Here is a 9,133-nt window from a genome sequence, read left to right as displayed (position 1 = left end):
ATCAGATGACAGGCGATGGGATTCTTCAGCTGGATGTTCTGCAGCAGTCAGGAAACAGAAGTCTGGGTCCTCAGGGCAGCCTCTAGATGACAATTGTAACTGAAACTTACACTGAGTGACAAAAAAGGTTTGTCCTTAAATAATATAGTATAACTTGTAGTCAAATGTTATAACCAATGAAACAGACTTGAAATGTATTGAATCAAATTTAATATTTATGTGAATATAACAGTCTGAATTACAAAATAACCAGATTATCTTACTACAAATTATCTCAAAAAAGATGTATATAAGTTATATTAATTTATCAAATTGCACTTGTAACCAAACTATCAGTGTTTATTTCAAAGTGTAATGCCAAGTTAAAACTACATGTAGGGCTTATAAGTAGTTTCTACCATAAGTTCTACTGTACTGCAATTCTACTACTGTATATTCAACTTTCTAATTGTTATTTTCCAGCAAAATGAATGGAGAGAGTTTAATGACAGGAAAGGAGGAGCAGTGAGAGCAGAGATCTCTCAGAATTCTGAATACAGATTGACAAAGTTCTGGTAACTTCAATTGCCAAAAACTTGGATTTCTCAAAACTTGGATTTCTCAAAACTTGGATTTCTCAAAACTTGGATTTTTCAAAACTTGGATTTTTCAAAACTTGGATTTCTGAAGACTGGGATTTCTGAAAACTGGGATTTCTGAAGACTTAGATTTCTGAAGACTTAGATTTCTGAAAACTGGGATTTCTGAAAACTGGGATTTCTGAAAACTGGGATTTCTGAAAACTGGGATTTCTGAAAACTGGGATTTCTGAAAATGAGATAGAGTGCTTGGGATAGATTGATACAAGATAGAATGGCTGTCAAATTAGAGCAGTAGAGATAGAGGGATACAAGATGGAATGGCTGTCAAATTAGATAGAGTTGGGAGAGTGATAGGATAGACAGAATTGCTTGATAATGATAGAGGGAGAGGGTTTTCTGCAGCAGGTCACCTGTAAGACACAAAAGGACTGGAATTAGTCATATTTCCAATATGCTTGGATTTACCATATTCTTCAGAGTAATGGCACACAATCCTGTCATTTTCTCAAAATATACAATGTGCCTAGTGTATTGATTCTGGTTATGCTTACTGACCTCAAACTGGATTTCTGTGGTACACAGCGATCCAAATTCTGTCAAATATTTTAGTAAGACTTTGGTAAGCTACAAAGCTGTGCCGCTTGATGTATTGTCGGAGCATGGCTACCATAGTCAGCACCCTCGTAGAGTAATTCGTACTGTGCTTCAACATAATATGGTGTGTGTGTGTGTGTGTGTGTATAAGGGCCTGGCACCTGTTGAGAGCCATGCTTATGAAGCAGAGTTCAAACTGATCAATCCACATTCATCAATACAAAATCCTGAAAAGTGAGTGAATTGTTCTGTATTTTATGTCTTACAACTGAACAATGTTGAGAGTTATTGTAAATGAGTTGAATAAAGTTTGACTTATCTGTTTGTTGACTTAATGTGCCTTAGAATTTAGTGCGCCTTACAGTCCGAAAAATACAGAACATGTATATCATTACACACTGAAGAGTTGTACAGTACATTATTAGATTCAACTGAATGAAAATGTTTAACATAATGATGGAACATTTCTAAGGACATTTTTGCATTCTATTAACACAATAAAAACAAACAGAGTCTGTAAACCAAGATGTGGTGCTACAGTAACTTGCTGTAAACATTATATGGTCAAGCTAACCCACACAATGAAGTTAGAGCAGACAGTTTCAGACCACCTGCTTTAAACACTTCACATGCACTCAACTCAAACTTATGACACATCACACGTTCCTAAATGCCAAAGGTCTCAAATTCCCATTTCTGTGTGTACTTACCTGGTACAACAGTATATCATAATGTCTGGGGAGCCGTTAACATAAAAGTAAAAATAATTACTCAGTATGACTTTTGGCAAAATGAAAAATTATATGGGGCATGTTTAATACACACTCCCCTCAATCTACAATAAATCAGCATGGCCGACATTAGGGCCTAATTAAAAATGTAGTATGATGATAAGAGAGATCTGTAAGTCTGGAAATGTTTACATAGACTTTTCTAGGATTTGATGATTGCCAAGAGCTGTGCTGACTCACAGCACTAAACTGAATCTCCTATAATGAGAAACATTTCCCAGCACTGCACATCAGACAAACCTTTACTTACCAGACTTGAGATGATCAGATCAGCAGTCTAGAGAAAGGAAACAATTCATCAGATCACTGTTTGATGATTCAGACTGTTGAGCCTCTTCACACACAATCCAATTTACTATGACATAAATTAACTAGTAAAATCCTCAATTACTTTAAGGCTTTATGAGCTTACTGTAGTGTAAAGAGGAGATAAATGAACTGCAGCGTCTCAAATGGCATGTGTAATAAAAGCATTCATTACTACAGAAATGCAAAGAATAGCCACCAATATTTGTTGGCACAAGTGCAGGATATACCACATATTTCCTACACAGAAGCTTTGTGGCTTCAACATTTTCTACCACAAGTCAGTGCTAATAAAGTGTGAAAACCAAAACTTGTAAGATACAAAGTAATTATATAAATCAGAAGCAACAGAAAACCTCATGTCTGACATGAATATGTAAATCTTAAAATACATTTAAATATTAACATGTTACAATAGCAGAGGTGCACCATGTTTTGTAATTAAAATTAAATGTCTTAAAATATTACACTACAAAGTCCTTTCATTGTACCCGTTGCTAGGAATATTTATGAATTTGCAGTGTACCTTTTGGCAACCTTTCTATTTAATTTTAAAACACATTATATTCACTAAATAAGTAATAAACCAATTGGACACACTGGCTGTAATGTACCTAACAATGTCCACTCACACCTCTGGTTCTCTTCGTTTTTATTATTGCTTAACTGTTAAAGCTATTACTTATACCGAGTGAGGCAAAATACTTCTACAGTGTTCTGACTTTAATGTAATACATCAGCAGAATTTGAGAGACAATATAAATCAATACCTGTGCAGCTCTTAAGTGTTTGAGCAACCACTTATACTGACTCCCCTAAAACACTTTCATTGTTTTGTCTGCTACTTAAATCCACAAACATAAGGAGAAAATGAACCACCGTATAAAGACATCTGACATTTAACTATGTTTGGATTTGATAAGCCATAAGAAATTTAAATCATACATAAATGGGCTATTAAACTTCAGGGACATTTTCAGGGAAAGTCAGAGGGGTCCTGTGTGAGGGCTTTGCTGCTACAGGTCACAAATCCTGTGTTTTTGCCAATCAGTAAATGGAAACATATCACAAAAAGTCAAACTACTGTATGCAAGTCGTCAAACGTGCTACGCAATGCCAGGTTCATACTGCTTCAGTTACAATCACTGTTTACTTACCAGCAAAGGCAAAACCAAAGATCTCTTTCACTCTGTGTAACAAAAGACAAAGCACAAAATACAAATTGTGACATCACAATTTAAAAGCATGAACAATCATAAATGAAAGCTTGGGTGATATATTTGTAGGCTTCAACATTTGAGTTGGTCTGCATTCAAATTCTTCCCCAAAATATTATCACCTGCACACAGTGTCATTTAGTTTTATTTAATATGCTGTTGTTTTAAATATCTACATATCATATTAATATTAATGGTGGACTGCTGCATTTTATTTATTTGAAGGTGGCCTTTTTTATATGTTATCAATTTTTCACAAAGTGAGAAGTTAAACAGAGCTGCAGGTGTAGGTTTTACTTAAAAACCAACCAACCTGCACAAACAAGTGTTTGTTGAATACTTCTTAAAATTTAACTAAAAAACTAAAATTGATTAATTAAAAAAAAAACTTCTTGTTAAGAAATCTTATTATTCTTATATTATGTGTTTTATCCTCATTCTCTCTCTTCCTTCTGTTAATTAACCCACAACACAGACACACCCGCACAGGCACGTGACTCTTTTTCTCCCGGCCTTCAGTCAGAGGCGGTAAAATGGCTCCTTTGAAGTCGACACTGCTGCTTCAGCAGCTAATCAGTGGTTCTAAAATGGCGGCTCATTACCTTATAACCTAAAGAATGAGGCCGTTTTAACTGACTGATTTGTGAAGAGGAGAACTAACTTCAGATTCCCTAAGAGACTCAGAAACACTAACACACCGAATGAACCAAATACAATACAATAACTGTATTAAACAATTAAATGAACCATATTAATTTCACACTAGGCCTACAGGAGCTAGGCTAGGCGTTAGCGCTTAGGTTGTTAGGGCTAGCATACCAAACACTCCTTTTAAATACTAAAATTACAACGTTTCACTCAAAAAGCAGCCATTGTGTTACTTTAACATGACTTATACGTCGACTGGCTTTATAAGTCACTAACAACAACTCGGTAAATCACTCAAACAGCTTATACACATTTATTTCAGAGAAGAGAGACAGAGAGGCAGCGCTTACCGGCAGCGATCAGGCAGAGAGTGGGCGGAGATTCAGTAGACAGCCGTAGACGTAAAAAAAGAGGCATTCACGGGTAGTGGGAAACTTTGCCATTACACAAAATTGGCATTGAAAACGTGAAAAATATATGTACATTTAAATATTAATATGCTAGATTTTATTGCAACAAAAAACAACTACCAGAAATTTAATTCTATAAGTTTAATAAATGTTTCAAACAGGATTCTTTGAATTTGAAATAATGGTTAAAAGACATAAATAAACATAAGGTCATTATGTTAAATGTACTGTATTATGATAGATTTATGTAACTGACTGCAGTAATAAGAACAGTCTTCAGGACAGTAGGAGCTGCAGAGGCTCATCTCACTGCTCTGCAGGACTCAAGAGGTTCAGGAGGTCCTTTAACCCCACTGCCATGAGACTTTTTAACAGTGACCCCTGAAATGTTCATTGCACATTTATTTCTTTTTTTCTAAATCATAATGGTTGTAATCATATAAACTCCCCCTTGTGGGACTAATAAAGGTATATCAAATATCAAATATCAAATTCTGACCTAAATGGACTTGCACCCACTTGTTCACCCACAGTGCGGTAAAGCTACAGTGTGGACAACTACAGTGAGATAAAGCTGTGGCTGTCTCCAACAAGACTCTTCAGTGAAAGTTTTAAAGACAACCATCTAAACTATAGCTTTAACAGTTACACTTTCTGAAACCACATGTTAATGTAAAAATCATATTTGTAAGAAAATCGGTTTCATAGAGTGGAAACCTGTTAATACACAAAGACTTGTTCTGAACTATCAGTAATTAGTGCAGGGGTGGCTTTTACACACACACACACACACACAACACAACACAGTAACAGAGAGAGAGAGAGAGATATACGCTTCAGCCATAATTTCATAACCATAGGGGCTACAACTGTCATTCTTAGACCGTTTTGTTCAGAAGAGATGGGGGAATCTTTAAGTGTTATGTATTTAAAATAAAATTATGAATTATTAGAGATATATGACCTAGATGATTGGTTGGCTTAGGAGCCAAAAAGGCATCAAAATGCAAATTTTAATGATTGGCTGGTTGTGAAATCGTGCAGGTCCTCATATGTAAATTTGAATATTACAGTGCTCACAGAGGATTAACTCCCTGGGGAGCTGGCAGAAATATATAGAAATACTATGATTACCCAGAAATACTGCATTTAGTAGAAATACTATGTTTTAGCACAAATACTATAAAATGGCAGGAATACTATAATTAAGCAGAAATACTATATTAAGTACAAATCCTATAAAAAGTAGAAATACTGTACTATGATTTGGTAGAAAAACTATAATTAATCAAAAATACTATATTTGGCAGCAGAAATACTATATTTTGCACAAATCTTATAAAATAGCAGAAATAGTATGATTTAGCAGAAATGCTGTATTTTGCACAAATCTTATAAAATAGCAAAAATTGTATGATTTAGCAGAAATACAGTATTTAGCACAAGCCTCATAAAAGAGCAGAAATTGTATGATTTAGCAGAAATGCAGTATTTAGCACAAATCTTATGAAATAGCAGAAATGCTGAAAAGCAGCAGAAATGCTATGAGTTAGCACAATAGTAATAACTTAAATAGAAAAAATGGAAAAGCAAAATGGACAGCTGAAAAAATGCTGAACAAAGGGTCCCTCAAATGTAATTGTTAAATGAAAAAAAAAATCAGGAAAAAAGTATAACAGTCACACAATCACAAATATGGACACATATGGAAACACACATGCACAGAGACACACACAGGATCAAATTCAGTCAACCAGTCTAAATATATTGAATTTGAATCTTACAATGAGATGACCCCATAAAAAGGCTTTCTCTCTCTCTCTCTCTCTCTCTCTCTGTCACACACACACACACACACACACGCAGCAGCAGCAGCAAGTGAACAAACAGGGGCTGTACATACAGTGTTTCCTGTATGTTTCTAGGTCGGTCAAAAAGCCTGGAGCTGCTAAATTTGAATCCACCAATCAGAGAGGCTGTGTACTTTCTCCCACCAAAACAGGTGCACTCTTACACACATGCAGGAACAGAGAGAGAGAGAGACTGGTTCTTGCTGTTGATTTCTCATATTGAGGATTCCCCTCAAACAAATGGCTGTAATTTCCTAACCATAGGGGCTAGAGCGGTCATTCTTATACTGTTTTGTTCAGAACAGATGTGGGAATCATTATGTTTTGTCTATTTAAAATAAAAACATGAATTTTTAGAGATATATGACATGGATGACTGTTTGGCTTACAAGCCATGAAGGCCCCAATATGCAAATTTGAATGCCTCAGCCCTCAGATATGATTGGCTGGCTGGGAAGACCTGCAGGCCCTGATTTGTAAATTTGAATGTCTCAGACCTCACAGAGGATTGGCTGCCTGGGGACCTGGCAGAAATATATAGAAATAGTATGATTAAGCATAAATACTAAATTTAGTAGAAATACTATGTTTTAGCACAAATACTATAAAAAGCAAAAATACTATAATTTAGCAGAAATACTATATTAAGCACAAATCCTATAAAAAGCAGAAATACTGTACTATGATTTGGTAGAAAAACTATAATTAATCAGAAATACTATATTTGGCAGAAATACTATGTTTAGCACAAATCTTATAAAATAGCAGAAATAGTATGATTTAGAAGAAATGCTGTATTTAGCACAAATCTTATAAAATAGCAGAAATAGTATGATTTAGCAGAAATGTTGAAAAGCAGCAGAAATGCTATGACGTAGCACAACAGTAATAACTTAAATAGAAAAATTGGAAAAGCAAAATGGACAGCTGAAAAAATGGTGAACATGATAAGGGTCTCTCAAATATACTTGTTCAATCAAAAAAATTGGCAAAAAAATATAACAGCCACACAATCACAAATATGGACACATATGGAAACACACATGCACAGAGAGACACACACACACAAGATCCAATTCAGTCAACCAGTCTAAATATATTGAATTTGAATCTTACAATGAGAGTATCCCATAAAAAGGCTTTCTCTCTCTCTCTCTCTCTCTCTCTCTCTCTCTTGCTGTCACACACACACACACACACACACACACACACACACACACACAATCACACACACTCACAGACACATTCACACACTCACAGAGGGACAGAGAAGAAACTTTCTAGGTCAGTCAAGCAGCCTGGGAGCTGCTAAATTTGAATCCACCAATCAGAGAGGCTGTGTACTTTTTCCCGCCAAAACAGGTGCAGCCGTTTGTACACACACTCAGCACAGAGAGAGACAGGATTTCTGCAGTGTATTTCTCATAGTGAGGATTCCTCTCAAACAAATGACCATAATTTCCTAACCGTAGGGGCTAGAACGGTCATTCTTACACCGTTTTGTTCAGAAGAGATGGGGGAATCTTAAAGTGTTGACAATTTATCATTAAAATATGAATTATTAAAGATATTTGACTTGTAATGCACCATAACTGAGTAGAGGCAAGCGAAAACTGCCTTGACTTGCCCTCAAACAACGCTTTCTAACTCTAAATCTATTTGGAGTATCGATATAATTCTTTCACCGTAAGAGACAGCAGGCTTTGGTGAACAGTTGTGGAAATTTTTAGGTCTCTGTGGAAATCCATCAAAAAGATATGACGAGAGAAAAAAGTGGTTCATTTCCAGAGTTTGAAAGCTAAAGAAATCTGAGCGAGGGACAAATTTCCTACCCTCAAACAAACGTAATTCATGGCCAAGTGGTAATAGGTGATAAAAAAATTCTTGAATTGTGAGCGTCAGGAGTGTCTGAAGATATACTGGGACAAGCCTCATGTCTTAACTTTGCTTCTTTAAGGAGATATGGCGATTCGAAAATGCCTCTCATTACAGAAATCAAGAGTTTCTGTAATGAGAGTTTGTGTTGGTCTGAGGAGATTTGCCAAACTTCTATAAATCTCACAACCATGATAGTGACATTTTCTGAAAGCCAGCAAAAATACCTACGTTTTGATGTATAATTTGTGGAAGTTGAGTGAAAATTGAGCAAGTAGCAAGAAGTTGTTCGGACATGAAGAGAAAATTGCCAAAGGTACAGTGGCTCACTTAGAACCAACTGCATAGCAACCATAACAACGCATGTATTTTGTGAAAAATCACAATTTTGCAACTCAAAACTTAAAGAGGGATAAGATGAAAATGGTAACAGATATGAAAAAGCTGAATCATTAATGAATAGCCCAATAATTTGTGAACATTTTAAAGTTTGAATGGTTGTTCTAGGCGAAAGTATCAGAAAGTAGTTAAGTTTCAAAAAAGAGTAAATTTTAGCAGAATTGCGGAAGTTTCCCATTCATTTCAATGGGACAAATTAAAGGAAAAAAACGTAATATTTTAAAAAGTATAATAGCAGAAAATACCAAAAGTCATTGCCGGAAAGAGCAAAAATAGCAGAATAGTTTAAAATTTGAACGGTGAAAATAGCACAAAAATTGTGGAAGTAGTTCTACGGCGAAAAACGTACGGAAGCAACTTGAAGAATAATAATAATAACTAGAAAAATTTGCATTTCCTGCGAAAATGCAGTGTGGATGCTTTAAAGCTGAAGCTTTCTGCTGAAACTAGCTGAAAAAGCTG

At 35.4% G+C, this 9,133-nt stretch overlaps 1 long non-coding RNA gene across 1 annotated transcript; it reads right to left on the bottom strand.

The window, feature by feature from the left end:
• Nucleotides 1-865: 865 nt before the first annotated feature.
• Nucleotides 866-4,648, bottom strand: LOC112844620 (uncharacterized). Its single transcript, XR_003217359.1, has 4 exons — nt 4,488-4,648; nt 3,430-3,461; nt 2,217-2,243; nt 866-991 (listed from the first exon to the last, which is right to left on the bottom strand). It is a non-coding gene; the product is annotated as an uncharacterized LOC112844620 (long non-coding RNA).
• Between the last annotated feature and the right edge of the window lie 4,485 nt (nt 4,649-9,133).

Source organism: Oreochromis niloticus, unplaced genomic scaffold (genome assembly GCF_001858045.2).
Source record: "Oreochromis niloticus isolate F11D_XX unplaced genomic scaffold, O_niloticus_UMD_NMBU tig00000486_pilon, whole genome shotgun sequence".
In the NCBI taxonomy this organism is placed as follows: Eukaryota; Metazoa; Chordata; class Actinopteri; order Cichliformes; family Cichlidae; genus Oreochromis; species Oreochromis niloticus.
The sequence above is the reverse complement of the archived record's forward strand: the minus strand, read 5'-3'. Positions and strand labels throughout refer to the sequence as shown.